Source organism: Oryx dammah, unplaced genomic scaffold, assembly GCF_014754425.2.
Source record: "Oryx dammah isolate SB20612 unplaced genomic scaffold, SCBI_Odam_1.1 HiC_scaffold_3, whole genome shotgun sequence".
In the NCBI taxonomy this organism is placed as follows: Eukaryota; Metazoa; Chordata; class Mammalia; order Artiodactyla; family Bovidae; genus Oryx; species Oryx dammah.
The window spans coordinates 35,703,247-35,718,675 of NW_024070187.1; positions in this window are offsets into that span (position 1 = coordinate 35,703,247).

Genomic DNA, 15,429 nt, shown 5'->3' on the forward strand with positions numbered 1-15,429 from the left:
TGGTGGCTCAGTGGCTAAAGTCTGCCTAAAGTGTGGGAGAACTGTGTTCGAATCCTGGCTCGGGAAGATCCCCTGGAGAAGGAAATGGCAACCCACTCCAGTACTCTTGCCTGGAGAATCTCATGGACAGAGGAGCCTGGTGGGCTACAGTCCATGGGGCCACGAAGAGTTGGACATGACTGAGTGACTAACACTTTACTTCACTGAGATTGAATTATGAAGAAAGTGAAAGTGAAGTCGCTCAGTTGTGTCCGACTCTTTGCGACCCCGTGGACTGTAGTCCACCAGGCTCCTCTGTCCATGGGATTCTCCAGGCAAGAATACTGGAGTGGGGTGCCATTTCCTTCTCCAGGGGATCTTCCTGACCCAGGGATCGAATCCAGGTCTCCCGAATTGCAGGCAGACGCTTTAACCTCTGAGCCACCAGAAGTGAAGTGAAGTCGCTCAGTCGTGTCCGACTCTTTGCGACCCCATGGACTGTAGCCTACCAGGCTCCTCTGTCCGTGGGATTTTCCAGGCAATAGTCCTGGAGTGGATTTCCATTTCCTTCTCCAGGGGATCTTCCCGACCCAGGGATCGAATCCAGGTCTCCCGCATTGCAGGCAGACGCTTTAACCTCTGAGCCCCCAGGGAAGCCCTGAATTATGAAGATATAGAAACAAATACAAATAGACCAGTAACAACAACAAAGGAGACTGAATCAATAATCAATCTCTCCAACAAAGAAAAGTCTAAGACCTTATGGTGTTACTGGTGAATTCTACAAATATTTAAAGAACCAATGTCAATCATTCTCAAACCCTTCCAAAAAACTGAAGAGATGGGAACACTTCCAAACTCATTTTATGAGTTTGTCATAAACGAGTATGTCACCATTGCTCTTACATCAAAGCCAAATAAGGATACGGCAAGAAAAGAAAATTACAGGCTAATATCCCTAATGTAAAAGATTTCAACAAAATACTAGCAAACCCAATTCAGCAGCATGTTAAAAGGATCATACACCATGATCAAGTGAGACTTATCCCTTAGATACAAAGATGATTCAACATATGCAAATCAATAAATGTGATACAGTAAGAGAATGAAGGATAAAAATCATATGATCATCTCAGTAGATTAAAGAAAAGGCATTTGACAAAATTCAACATCGTTTCATGATTTAAAAAAATACCTCAGCAAATTTGTTTCAAAAGAAATGTACTTCAACATAATAAGGCCATATATGACAAGTCCATCGCTAACATCATACTCAGTGGTGAAAAGCTAAAAGCTTTTCCTCTAAGATCAGGATCAAGACAAGGATGCCTACTTTCACCAGTTTTATTCAACATATGATTGAAAGTCATATATATATAGACATACATATAGATATATATGTATGTATATATATCTATATGTAGTTGCTATATACCACTGGAAATAGTAGTTTAAAAACATTCCATTTATTGTGCTAGATTAATAGCTCTGGAAGAAAAGAGTAAACATGGATCAAATTACCTGTAAGTTTCAGCATAGTTCTGTGTTAAAAAATACGTGAGTTAAACAAAGAGACTGAAAGTTAGGACTCATCACTTTAACATCAATATAAATCTGTTCTTTTGACTGTAAAGTATGGCTAATAGCCTAGGACATCAGCTTCCTGTCAGAGGTTTTTGAACAGTGATCCAAGAGTGAGCGTAATGCATTCAGCATTACAGAAACAACAGTTCTGTTGCTATTCAAACTTCATCCCCTTGAGGAGCTGCTGAATGCAGAACTCTGGTTTACCTAAGGCTTTAATATTCAGCCCTGTAGAAATAAGAGCTACATCTTGTCTCCATAAAAAATTCTGCGACTAAAGCACTGAAAGTGTCAGAAGACTGCAATTTTTAAACAGTTTTCTAGCTTTTACACGTAATCTCTAAGAAGTTCAAATAACAGGGCTATATAATTTCCCATTAGATCATTTAGGGAAATTTGTGCTCTCTTTTTTATTTAGCCTATTTAAATATAATCTCATCCCCATATAATATTTATTAATTACATAGAGAAAAAGTTACTTACAGCAGAGACAACTTGCAGGCACCACCTTAATAAAATGTTTAGAGTTAGCATCATTGGCAATGCTTCTTGGTTAGTGCGCTGAGAAGGACAAAGCCTCTCTCTGTGGTATTCTTGGCAACATGTATAACCTAAATCTAATCATGAGGAAATATCAGAGAAGTGGAATCAAGGAATGAACCTGCTGTGAATTAACTGGCCTGAAAGCTTCTTATTAATGTAAAGATTATGAACGACAAAAAAGATGAAACTTTCAAATTAAAAGAGACGAAAAAATGAGAAAAATGAAAAAAAGAGAGAGAGACAAATGAAACACGACAGCTAGATGCAGTGTTTGATCCTATGATCAACACTGGATCCTGGACTAGAATGTTTTTTTCTAGTAATGTTTTCGCTACAGTGGGACAACTGGCAAAAATGGTATGAAATCCGTATGTTATACAATAATATATCAATACCAATTTTCTGATTTTGATTATCAAACTGTGGTGACATAAGTTAATGTCTTTTGTTTTGTTTTGAAGTGTTTAAGCCTTAGGTCTGCAAGTTACTTTTAGTTTTTTTTAAATCTAGCTATTGAAACCTATTAATTTAGGAAATCTAAATGAGAGTATTCTTTGTTCTGTTTTTATAACTTTTATAAAAGTCTAAAATAAGAAGAAAGATCTCATACAATACTCCTTCTAGTACCACAAAAAAAAAAAACACCAGCATAATTAACTTTTCTTTTTCAGTTTAGAGAAATTCTAAACACATAAAACTCTTTTCTAATCTTGACATAATTTTTAGCAACATAAGTCAGGGTGCTGGTACTAGACATGAAGCTATAGAACAGTATAGAGTATTAGTGAGGCAGCAAGTAATCCAGAATGGCTGAATCCAAGATGGGGAGTGGCCACACTGAGAAAAGATGCTAAAGAAAGGCAGAGGCCAGTACCTTGAAAGCCTCATAAGCCACTGTGCCAGAAAAACTTTGCACAATCCTATGGAAGTGTGGTTGTGAGTTCTTGGCATTTGTCTGCATCTGTGAATATCTAACTTGTTAAACTATCACATAAAAGCAAGGTACATTGAAGTAGGTCATTCCATTCCCATAAGATGATTTTGTTAATTATTAATATAACAAGGGAATGGAACAAAGAATGGAATGTTCTGCTATCTTTATATCTTACACTCCTATTTTAAATTTATTTATTTATTTATTCAAAATGAAACAAAGATGAACATTTTTAATGATAAAAGGTACAATTCACAAAAAAGATAGATATTATAAACTATTAGACACCTTAACAACAAAGAAACAAAGATACACAAAGCAAAAATCAGAAGAAATATAAGGGAAAAGAAAAACAATATCATCATAGTAAGCCATATTAACATTTCTGAGACTATTTTATCAAATGCAGAAAAAATAAGGGGCATTGTGAATGATGTCATTATTAATTTAAATATAATAGATCTATAGTTAATTTATATTCATATCTTACACAAATATATTTTAAATTTTGTATCTCATATGTTATTAGATGTCCATAAGACATTTACAAAAACTGGCAAAAAGATAAACATTACTAAATTTCAAAAGTAGTACTCCTTTTTGTATTTGTGATTCAGTTATACATATACATGTTATTTTTGAAATTACTTTTCATTATAGCTTATTATAAGATATTGACTATAGTTCCCTGTGCTATACAGTAAACTTTTGTTGCTTGTTGCATATCTATTTTTTAAATTAGAAACCTAGCATTCTATTCATGTTAAGTCAAACAAGTGGAACCAAAATGTCATAAATTTTTTAGTTAGGCAAAAATTCTTAAATATTCTTAAAAATGTATTACACATATTATTTATATGTATGTATACAAAAGCTTTTCTACAACACTTGATAAAGGCTTGAGAAAGAACATCAAAAAAAAAAAGAGATGAAGAAATTGGAGAACATAAAACTAAATGAAATGGGAGCACTGAATATGAAATAGAAAACAAACGAGATAGAAGTAAAAGATCCTCATACAGTCCAGTTATTTTTAAACATGGATGCTCATTAAAAACCTCTGGCCAAAAAAAAAAGCAATATTTGGACATTTGTATTTTTCAAAAAATTTCAAGCTAATTCTGATATACATCAGGATTTTAAAAAGTGATTACAGGATTTTCTATTAAATGGTAGTTTTGGTGATATAGACTTCTACAATTTTTCTGTTGACTGATCATTATACAATGGCATTAAGTGAGTGAAAGTGAGAAAGTGAAGTTGCTCAGTCGTGTTCAACTCTTTGTGACCCTATGGGCTGTAGCCTACTAGGCTCCTCTGTCCATGGGATTTTCCAGGCAAGAATACTGGAGTGGGGTGCCATTTCCTTCTCCAGGGGATCTTCCAGACCCAGGGATCAAACCTGGGTCTCCCGCATTGTAGGCAGATGCTTTACTGTCTGAGCCACCAGAGAAGTGACATTAAGTGAGTAATAATTACATAATCACATAGTAAAAGATGTTTATCAGTTTTTACAATCAATAGCCAGATAAAAAAATAAAGATAATTACAACTGCAAGCCATAACGGGAGCATGATTACCCTAACAATGTAAAATAATTAGATATATTCTGGGGGGTCAGGCAGTTTGTGCTAAGTGGAAATGCATACATACACGTTTTCATCTGTTCAGCCAGTCTATGTCTTTCAGTTGGTGCATTTAACCCATTTATATTTAAGGTAATGATTGATATGTATGATCTTATTACCATTTTCTTAATTATTTGGAGAAGGCGATGGCACCCCACTCCAGTACTCTTGCCTGGAAAATCCCATGGACAGAAGAGCCTGGTAGGCTGCGGTCCATGGGGTTGCGAAGAGTCAGACACGACTGAGTGACTTCCCTTTCCCTTTACTTTCTGTAGGTGGGGCTTTTCCTTCTCTTCTCTTCTGCCTAGAGAAGTTCCTTTAGCATTTGTTGTAAAGCTGGTTTGGCTGTGCTGAATTCCTTCAACTTTTCTTCCCCGGAAAGCTTTTGATTTCTCCATCAAATCTGAAGGGCAGTCTTGCTGGGTAGAATATTCTTCTTTGTAGGTTCTTTCCTTTCATCATTTTAAATATATCATGCCATTCCCTTCTGGCTTGTAGAGTTTCTATTGAGAAATCAGCAGATAGCCTGATGGGAGTTCCCTTGTATGTTATTTGTTGTTTTCCCCTTGTTGCTTTAAATATTTTATCTCTGTCTTTAATATTTCTCAGTTTGATTACTATGTGTCTGGGTATGCTCCTCCCTGGGTTTATCCTGCCTGGGACTCTCTGTGCTTCCTGGATTTGGTCAACTATTTCCTTTCCCATGTTAGGGAAGTTTTCAGCTATTATCTCTTCAAATATTTTCTCAGGTCCTTTCTCTATTTTCCTTCTGGGGCCCCTAAAATGCAAATGTTCATACATTTAACATTGTCCCAGAGGTCTCTTAGGCTGTCTTTATTTCTTTTCATTCTTTTTTCTATATCCTGTTTTGTGGCAATGATTTCTGCCATTCTGTCTTCCAGGTCATTTATTCGTTCTTCTGCCTCAGTTATTCTGCTATGAATTCCTTCTAGTGTACTATTCATCTCGGTTTGTTCTTTAATTCTTGTAGGTCTTTGGTAATCATTTCTTGCATCTTCTCAATCTTTGCCTCCATTCTTTTTTGAGATCCTAAAGCAAATTCACTATCATTATTCTGAATTTTTTTCTGGAAGGTTGCCTATCTCCATTTCATTTAGTTCTTTTTTGGGGGTTTTATCTTGCCCCTTCATCTGGGATATAACTTTCTGCTTTTTCATGCTGATTAACTTTCTGTAATGTGGTTTTGTTTAGTTGATGTGGGATTGTGGTTCTTCTTGCTTCTTCTGTCTGCCCTCTGGTGGAGGAGCCTAAGCTGCTTGTGTAAGCTTCTTGATGGGAGGGACTGGTGGTCGGAAAACCTGGGTCTTGCTCTGGTGGCCAGGGCCTTGCTCAATAAAGCTTTAACCCAATTATCTGGTGGGGTTTCAATCCCTACCTGGTAGCTTTTTGGCCTGAGGCGACCCAGTCCTCTAAGGTCAGGTTAATGGCAAACTTCAGGAGGATTTTCATCGAAGGGGCCCTTCGCAGACAGCTGCTGCCAGTCGCCCTCCCACCCCCGGCCCTGTGGTGAGTCGCTGCCAAACCCCACCCCCGAGGAGACCCTCCAACACTAACAGGTAGTTTTTGTTCAGTTTCCTATTGAGTCGCTGCTCCTTTCCTCTAGAGTCTTGGTGTGCACAAGGGTTTGTTTGTGCCGGCCAAGGCTGGAGTCTCTCTTTCCCCCATTCCTGTGGCAGTCTCATAATCAAATCCTGCTGGTCTTCAAGGTCAGATTTCCTGGGGATTCCCAGGCCCTTTGTCGGGTCCCCAGGCTGGGAAGCCTGATGTGGGGTTCCAAACCTTCACAATATTGGGAGAATGTCTTTGTTATTATTGTTCTCCAATTTGTGGGTCACCCACTTGGCAAGTATGAGATTTGATTTTATCATGGTAGTGCCCCTCCTACCATCTCATTGCAACTTCTTCTTTGTCTTTGGATGTGGGGTAGGTTTCAGTGTCCTTCTGTTGATGGTTGTTCAACAGCTAGTCATGCTTTTGGTGCTCTTGCAGAAGGAGATGAGTGCACATCCTTCTCCTCTGCCATCTGGAACCTATATCTTACACTCTGACATGAGAAAGACTTGCATTCTTTCTAGTTTGCAATATCACTGTAAGAGATTGGAGGGGATTCACTCTCAATGTGCCAAATGAGAAATTTTAAGCTGTAATTGAAGGTCATGACTTCAATTATCTTGCAGAAAAATAGTGGCTCAGCCAAGACAACAGCACTTGACCTTGGGTGCATCTCTTTTTTGATTACTTCTCATAAATTGGGTGACAAGTGGCCAAAAATCTCTGTTCGTATCTTTGAAAGGGTTTAACAATGAGGGAGAGAAGCCTTGCAATCAGAAAATTAGGGAATGAGTGCAGAAAATAGATGTTGGATACCAAAGAATATTTTGAGTAAAAATAAAAGATCTTTTCCCTTAAAGGAAAAAAATATTTCTAATTTATACCTATCTCGGGATTCTGAACTTTCATTTACTCTCATATACAAAAAATACATATGAAAAGAATGAGCAGATGAGCCACAGACTGGGGGAAAATATTTTAAAAAGACATATTTGATAGCAGACTGTTATCTAAAATTTTAGGAGAATTCTTAGAGCTCAACAAGAAAATCAACAACTTAATTTAAAAATGAGCAAAAGATCCCAACAGATATCTCACCAAAGGTGATATATAGATGGCAAAAAAACATGAAAAGATGCTCAACTTCATATATCATCAGGGAATTGCATATTAAAGTAATGAGATACTACTACATACCTCTTAGAATAGCAAAAATCAAAAACATTGACAACACCAGATACTGACGAGGATGTAAAGTAATGAGAACTCTCATTCACTGCTGGTGGGAATGCAAAATGACACAACCACTTTAGAAAACAGTTTGGCAATCTCTTACAAAACTAAATATATTCTTACCATATGATCCAGCAATCACATTCCTCGGTATATACCCAAATGAGTTAAAAACTTATGTCCACAAAAAGACTTGCACAGGAATGTTTACAGAAGCTCTATTCATAACTGCCAAAACTTGGAAGCTACCAAGATGACCTTCAGTAAGTGAATGGATAAACAAACCATGGTACACCCAGAAAATAAAACATTTTTCAATATTTTATTGAAAAATATTGTAAAAAGAAATGAGCTATCAGTGCATAAAAATAAAACCTTAAATGTATACTAAGTGAAAGAAGTCAATTTGAAAAGGCTATATACTATATGATTCCAACAATATGACATTCAGTTCAGTTCAGTTCAGTCGCTCAGTCGTGTCCAACTCTTTGCGACCCCATGAATGGCAGCACGCCAGGCCTCCCTGTCCATCACCAACTCCTGGAGTTCACTCAGACTCACATCCATCGAGTCAGTGATGCCATCCAGCCATCTCATCCTCTGTCGTCCCCTTCTCCTGCCCCCAATCCCTCCCAGCATCAGAGTCTTTTCCAATGAGTCAACTCTTAGCATGAGGTGGCCAAAGTACTGGAGTTTCAGCTTTAGCATCATTCCTTCCAAAGAAATCCCAGGGCTGATGTCCTTCAGAATGGACTGGTTGGATCTCCTTGCAGTCCAAGTGACTCTCAAGAGTCTTCTCCAACGTCACAGTTCAAAGGCATCAATTCTTCGGCGCTCAGCCTTCTTCACAGTCCAACTCTCACATCCATACATGACCACAAGAAAAACCATAGCCTTGACTAGACGGACCTTAGTTGGCAAAGTAATGTCTCTGCTTTTGAATATGCTATCTAGGTTGGTCATAACTTTTCTTCCAAGGAGTAAGGGTCTTTTAATTTCATGGCTGCAGTCACCATCTGCAGTGATTCTGGAGCCCCCCAAAATAAAGTCTGACACTGTTTCCACTGTTTCCCCATCTATTTCCCATGAAGTGATGGGACCGGATGCCATGATCTTCGTTTTCTGAATGTTGAGCTTTAAGCCAACTTTTTCACTCTCCACTTTCACTTTCATCAGGAAAAGGCAAAACTATAGAGACATTAAAAAAAAAAAAAACAATGGTTGCCAGGGGCTTTGGGAAAGGATTAGCAAGTGAAGCACAGGTGATTTTTAGGGCAGTGAAAATACTTTGTGTGATACTATCAATATAATGGTAGATACTTGTCATTACACATTTGTCCAAATGAGTTGGTCACAACTCAGCAACTAAGCACACAAACATGAAATGTACAACACCAACAGTGAATCCTTTTAAAAACTATGGATTTGGGGTGATAATAATGTGTCAATGTAGGTTCATTGATTCCAATAAATGTGCTACTCTGGTAGGGGATGGTGATAGTGGAGGAGGCTGTGTATGTTTTTTTGGGAGGGGACATATAGGAATTCTCTGTACTTACCACTCAATTTTGCTGTGAACTTAAAATTACTCTAAAAAATTAATCTATTAATTAAATATATATACTAACTGTATAATTTATATATATGTTGTATATATAAAAAATGTTATATATAACATGCCACATAACATGTTATATAAATGTTATATATATGTTATATATTATATATATATATAAATTCAGAGACCACCAGGAGGATTAAAGCCAAAATTTCCCCTAAAGCAAATACATTCAGGAGTTTGGAAGTTACATTTTAAGCATTTACTTAAGTTTTGTAATTAATTTTTACATTAAAAGAATATTTTGGCAACACGGAATTGAAAAAAGAAAAGACTGGAGGCAGGACCTGTTGAAAAATAGGACAGAAGTCATGAGGACCTAGATTAAGGGATGCAAATGATAGGAACTGGTGACTGATTGCATGTGGGGGGTAAGGAAGGGAGAAGTACAGGATGACTTCAGTTCTGGGGCCCAGGCGATGCAGGGGATGTTGGTGTCATTTACTAAGTTTAGCAAAGAGGAGGGAGAGTTGTGGGGGGAGTGAGATATTAACTTTAAGAGGATCATTCTGTCTGATTTAATCACCTTATATAACATTTTTCAGTTTATGAATTCTATTAATATAAGTTGATGAGTAAATTATGTTTTGATGAGTCTGTTACATTAAAAGAAAATATCCTCAGAGACAAGTCTAAACACTTTTTAAAAATGTGGTATTATTTTAAAATGTGGAAAGAAAGCAAGAAGAAACCAGAGCAGAATGAATCCCAAGGCTGTGTGTGCCCCAGGTGCTGGCAGGCCACGTGGTAAGTGTCTGGTGGAAAGTTCAATGTTGGGCTATGAGTCATCCAGAGATGCCTGACAGGCAAGAAAACCAGGAAAAGCAGGCTTTCATTGAATTGTGACCATAGTTTACATAAAAATACTTTTATTTTTACTTTCATTTAATCATGATTCTAGTAAAATCGTATTTTTCACAGGCAGTAAGTCTTTTCTGTGGGCTGTGTTGCTGGAGAGTCAAATAATTCCCAAATCTCTTCAACCATGGAAAACATGGCTTCCTATAGTCAGAGTGAAGATTCTTAGAGCCAGTTCCCATCTTGCTCATCTAAATACAGGAAAAGGCTTCTTTTAAGGTTCATTTCTATTTACATCATTGACTATTTGATTGATACAATCTGAAGATTCTCAGGAAACACACACAGCATAAAACATCTACTGATTATCATTTTAAGAATCATTTCAGCTGTTTTCTAAGACTCCAAAAAGACCAATAAATATGGATAACACAAAAGCCATATAAGGTCAAACATTTCAAGCTTATAAAGTTGCTGCCTTAATTTTTCTTCACCCTTTTCTAGGATTACAGGGCTTTTAAAATCATGTTAATACCATGAAAAACTCTATTCATAATTTTCACTTAATAAATTGGAAGAGCAAAGATGATGCTGTTAAAGTGCTGCCCTCAATACACCAGCAAATTTGGAAAACTCAGCAGTGGCCACAGGACTGGAAAAGGTCAGTTTTCATTCCAGTCCCAAAGAAAGGCAATGCCAAAGAATGCTCAGGCTTCCATACAATTCTGCTAACTTCACATGCTAGCACGGAGAAGGCAATGGCAACCCACTCCAGTACTCTTGCCTGGAAAATCCCATGGATGGAGGAGCCTGGTGGGCTGCAGTCCATGGGGTCGCTAGGAGTCAGACACGACTGAGAGACTTCACTTTCACTTTTCACTTTCACTCATTGGAGAAGGAAATGGCAACCCACTCCAGTGTTCTTGCCTAGAGAATCCCAGGGACGAGGGAGCCTGGTGGGCTGCCGTCTCTGGGTTTGCACAGAGTCGGACACGACTGAAGGGACTTAGCAGCAGCAGCAGCAGCAGCAGCAGCAGCAGGACATACTAGCAAGGTAATGCTCAAAATCCTTCAAGATAGGCTCCAGCAATATATAAACCGAGAACTTCTAGATGTTCAAGCTGGATTTAGAAAAGGCAGAGGAACCAGAGATCACACTGCCAACATCCTTTGGATCACAGAGAAAGCAAGGGAATTCCAGAAAAACATCCATTTCTGTTTCATTGACTATCCTAAAGCCTTTGACTGCGTGAATTACAACAAACGGGCAAATTCTTAAAGAGATGGGAATACCAGACCACCTTACCTGTCTCCTGAGAAACCTAAATGCAGGTCAAGAAGCAACAGTTAGAACCTTACATGGAACAACGAACTGGTTCAAAATTGGGAAAGGAATATGTCAACGCTATATATTGTCATCCTATTTATTTAACTTCTATGCAGAGTACATCATGCGAAATGCCAGGCTGGATGAACCACAAGCTGGAATTAAGATTGCCGGGAGAAATATCAACAACCTCAGATATGCTGCTGCTGCTGCTGCTAAGTCACTTCAGTCGTGTCTGACTCTGTGTGACCCCATAAACTGCAGCTCACAAGGCTCCCCCATCCATGGGATTCTCCAGGCAAGAACACTGGAGTGGGTTGCCATTTCCTTCTCCAATGCATCTTTGCTTTTTGCTATTAGGGTGATAACATATGCTGATGATACCACCCTAATAGCAAAAAGCAAAGAGGAACTAAAGAACCTCTTGATGAGGGTGAAAGGGGAGAGTGAAAAAGCTGGCTTAAAACTCAACATTCAAAAAACTAAGATGATGGCATACAGTCCCATCACTTTATGTTAAATAGATGAGTAAAAAGTGGAAACAGTGACAGATTTTATTTTCTTTGGCTCCAAAATCACTGAGAACAGTGACTGTAGCCACAAAATTAAAAGATATTTGCTCCTTGGAAGAAAAGCTATGACAAACCTAGACAGCATATTAAAAAGCAGAGACATCACTTTGCTGACAAAGGTCCATATCGTTAAAGCTATGGCTTTTCCAATAGTCATGTACAGATGTGAAAGTTGGACCATAAAGATGGCTGAGTACCAAAGAATTAATACTTTTGAATTGTAGTGCTGGAGAAGATTTTTGAGAGTCACTTGATAGGCAAGGAGCTCAAACAACTCAGTCCTGAAGGACATCAACCCTGAATATTCACTGGAAGGACTGATGCTGAAGCCCCAATACTTTGGCCATCTGATGTGAAGAGTCGACTCGTTGGAAAAGACTCTGATGCCAGGAAAGACTGTGGGCAGGAGGAGCAGGGGGTTACAGCGGATGAGATGGCATCACTGACTCAATGGACGTAAGTTTGAGCCAACTCCAGGAGATAGTTAAGGACAGGGATGCCCGGCGTTCATGGGGTTGCAAAGAGTCTGACACGACTTAGGGACTGAACAACATTACCTGAGGGCTAGGAGACTTTTGAAAGAAAAAAATTCTTCTTGATATTATGTAAAAAACACTTTCAGGAGCTGGCTTAGAAGAAAGTGAAAGTGAAGTCGCTCAGTCGTGTCCGACTCTTTGCGACCCCATGTACTATAGCCCTCCAGGCTCCTCCATCCATGGGATTCTCCAGGCAAGAATACTGGAGTGGGTTGCCATTTCCTTCTCCAGGGGACCTTCCCGACCCAGGGATCGAACCCAGGTCTCCCACATTGCAGGCAGACGCTTTAACCTCTGAGCCACCAGGGAAGCCCTTAGAAGAGGGAACCTATAAGGCCTCACTGGGAGCAACCTGGAAAGCTTTTTCCTACCAACTAACCCCACCTCCACCTCCAAAAGAAAACTCTCAAGAAAACCTGTTAGAGTCATAGAAGATACACATCGGGTATTTACAGTGTTTAAGATCATTCTAGAGCAGGGTTCTTGGCCTTAGCACTACTGACCTTCAGGTTGAGATAATTCTTTGTTGTGAGGGACTATCTTGTGCATAAGATATAAGATGCTTAGCAGCATTCCTGGCCTCTACCCAGTAGCACCCCCTCAGCTGTAACAAAGATGTCTCCACAACATTGCCAAGTGTCCTCTGGAGGCCAAAATCATCCCAGTTTAAGAATCAACGTTCTAAATTTTTGCTACTGAAAGTGTGATCTCAAAGTCAGTAGCATCATCTGGAAGCTTTTAAGACATGAGGATTTCAAACCTCCTATTCAGTATGATCTCACTAGCCCAGTCATACTGAATCAGGATTTGCATTTTAACAAGATACAGGTGACTCCTATGCACATTCAAGTTTGAAAAGTTTTTTCAGAGGATATGGATCATATTTATCCAGCAGCAGGAAGAAAATGGGGAAGGAAGGAGTGGGAGGAGGGGGAGGAGGTATACCGAAAGAGGGAGAAAAGGAGTAAAGAAAAGATAGAAAAGCTAAGACACACAGTTAAAATTGAAAACGCTATAGAACGTTAAAATCAAACATAAAAGTAGGTGGAACACAGAGGAATTTTAGGGCAGTGGAAAAACTCTGTACGATGCCATCATGTGTGTCTGTGTGCTGGGTTGCTCAGCATTATTCAACTCTCCGTGACCCCATGGACTGTATTCCGCCAGGCTCCTCTGTCCACAGGATTTCTTAGGCAAGAATACTGGAGCGGGCTGCCATTTCCTTCTCCAGGGGATCTTCCCAATCCAGGGATCAAACCCACATCTCCTATATTTCCTGCATCGGCAGGCGGATTCTTTACCACTGAGCCGCCTGGGAAGCGTACATGCCACCATACATCTGCCCAGACCCACAGACGGTACAACACCAAGAGTGACTCCTAAGGTAAACTATGGACTGTGGCTGAGAATGATGTGTTACTGAATCTTTTGAAAAGTAATAAATCAAGGATAAATAATTTTTCTTTCTGTGAACATTTTAACACAGTTGCCAATGAGAAAGAAATGGAGAACGTTTCTAAACTTGAATTTTAAAGGAGAAAAATTAAAAAACAAGACATTTAGGACTATATTCAGTTAACCACACTTTTAAAATATCTGAGGCATGGATTCGAACAGCGACTATGAAGATCAAAGTGAGTGAATGCCAGAGAATTTATGAAGAAACAAACTGTAAGAACTAGGGATCAGTTAACACAGACTTTTGGTTGGGTTGCATGTTCCAGGAGCAAACCTTAGGAAATGGCTAGGGTCCATACTATGAATGCTACCAAATTACTTGCTGAGGCCTCAGGTGACATCAGTTTTGCTCCTTTGATCCCTCCAATTTTTATCTATAAAATCAGAATTTTGCATGTACTGTATCCTCCCCACTCCTTAATGCTCTACTTTGAATCTTTGCAGAAAGAAAACTTCCCAAACGATTTTTCCTAACTATGACAACTCTTGTCAAGAGGATGACAGTTTTCACGAATGCTTCCTAGTCTTCATACTCCTCATTCTTTTCCATAGCTCTGATCAGGGGTGAGCAAATTATTTTCCTTAAAGGGCCAGATAGTCAGTACTTTAGGCTTTGTGGCTGATTCTGTTTCTGTTGGAACTGTGACTTTGAAGAATGAAAGCAGCCACAGACAACATGTAAACAATGATAGTAGCTGTGTTCTAATAACACTTCTTTATTTATGAAAATAGTTCTGGGCTCAATTTGGCCCTCAAGCCATAGTTTTCAACCTCTGAACTACATTGTTCTTTGCATTTTTAACTCATTCCCTGATAAAAATTTGAATAACCACCATATATTGAGTACAAAGTGTCAGGTACTATTCTAAGTGATTTACATATATTATTATGTTATATTCTTACATCAACACTCTGCCATACTTTATCACTCAGGATTCAGGATGGGAAAAATAAATTATTCTAGGTATTTCCGATATAAAGGAATTTAATATAGTGAAGTACATGCTTATAAATTCATTTGAAGAGCAGAAATAGGGGGATTGCTCTGAGGTTTGGCATTAAGGTCACACCCTCCTAGCTGTGATCGGAGGGCAGAAAACTCTGCTGCCACCACTGCTATTGCTGCCACAGCTGTCTCATATTTGAGATCTGTTCAGAAAGAAACATGGAGTCAGCCCATGCAAAGCCCATGCAACCCACTTGTCAGCACTCCCTTCTGCAGGCAGCTTGCTTCTGCCTCTGTTTCAAATCTCATGTGTGTGCACATCCACAAGCCTAGCTGCAAAAGTCTGGAAAGTGTACTTTTATTTTTTTGGAAAATGTACCTTTAGCTTTCCAACTTCTCCAACTAGAAGGAGGATGAAATGAAAGTAGGGAGGACCTAAGTACCCAGCACAGATGGGCAGTACCACTATTCCCATTTAAAGCCAAGTTGGAAAGAACTTCCTGCCATCTTTCCTTGACTTCCTTTATTCTAAGTAGATAAATTATTACGAGGAATTGCTTATCTGGTCACTTTCTCTTTGATACACTTGTTTTAATGACCTCTTATTTTTTAAATATTTCAAAACATGTATAAAAAGAATATTTTAAAGAACAAAATAGTGCTGATGAGTCTTTAAGAAATACTATTCTGCTTTTCATATG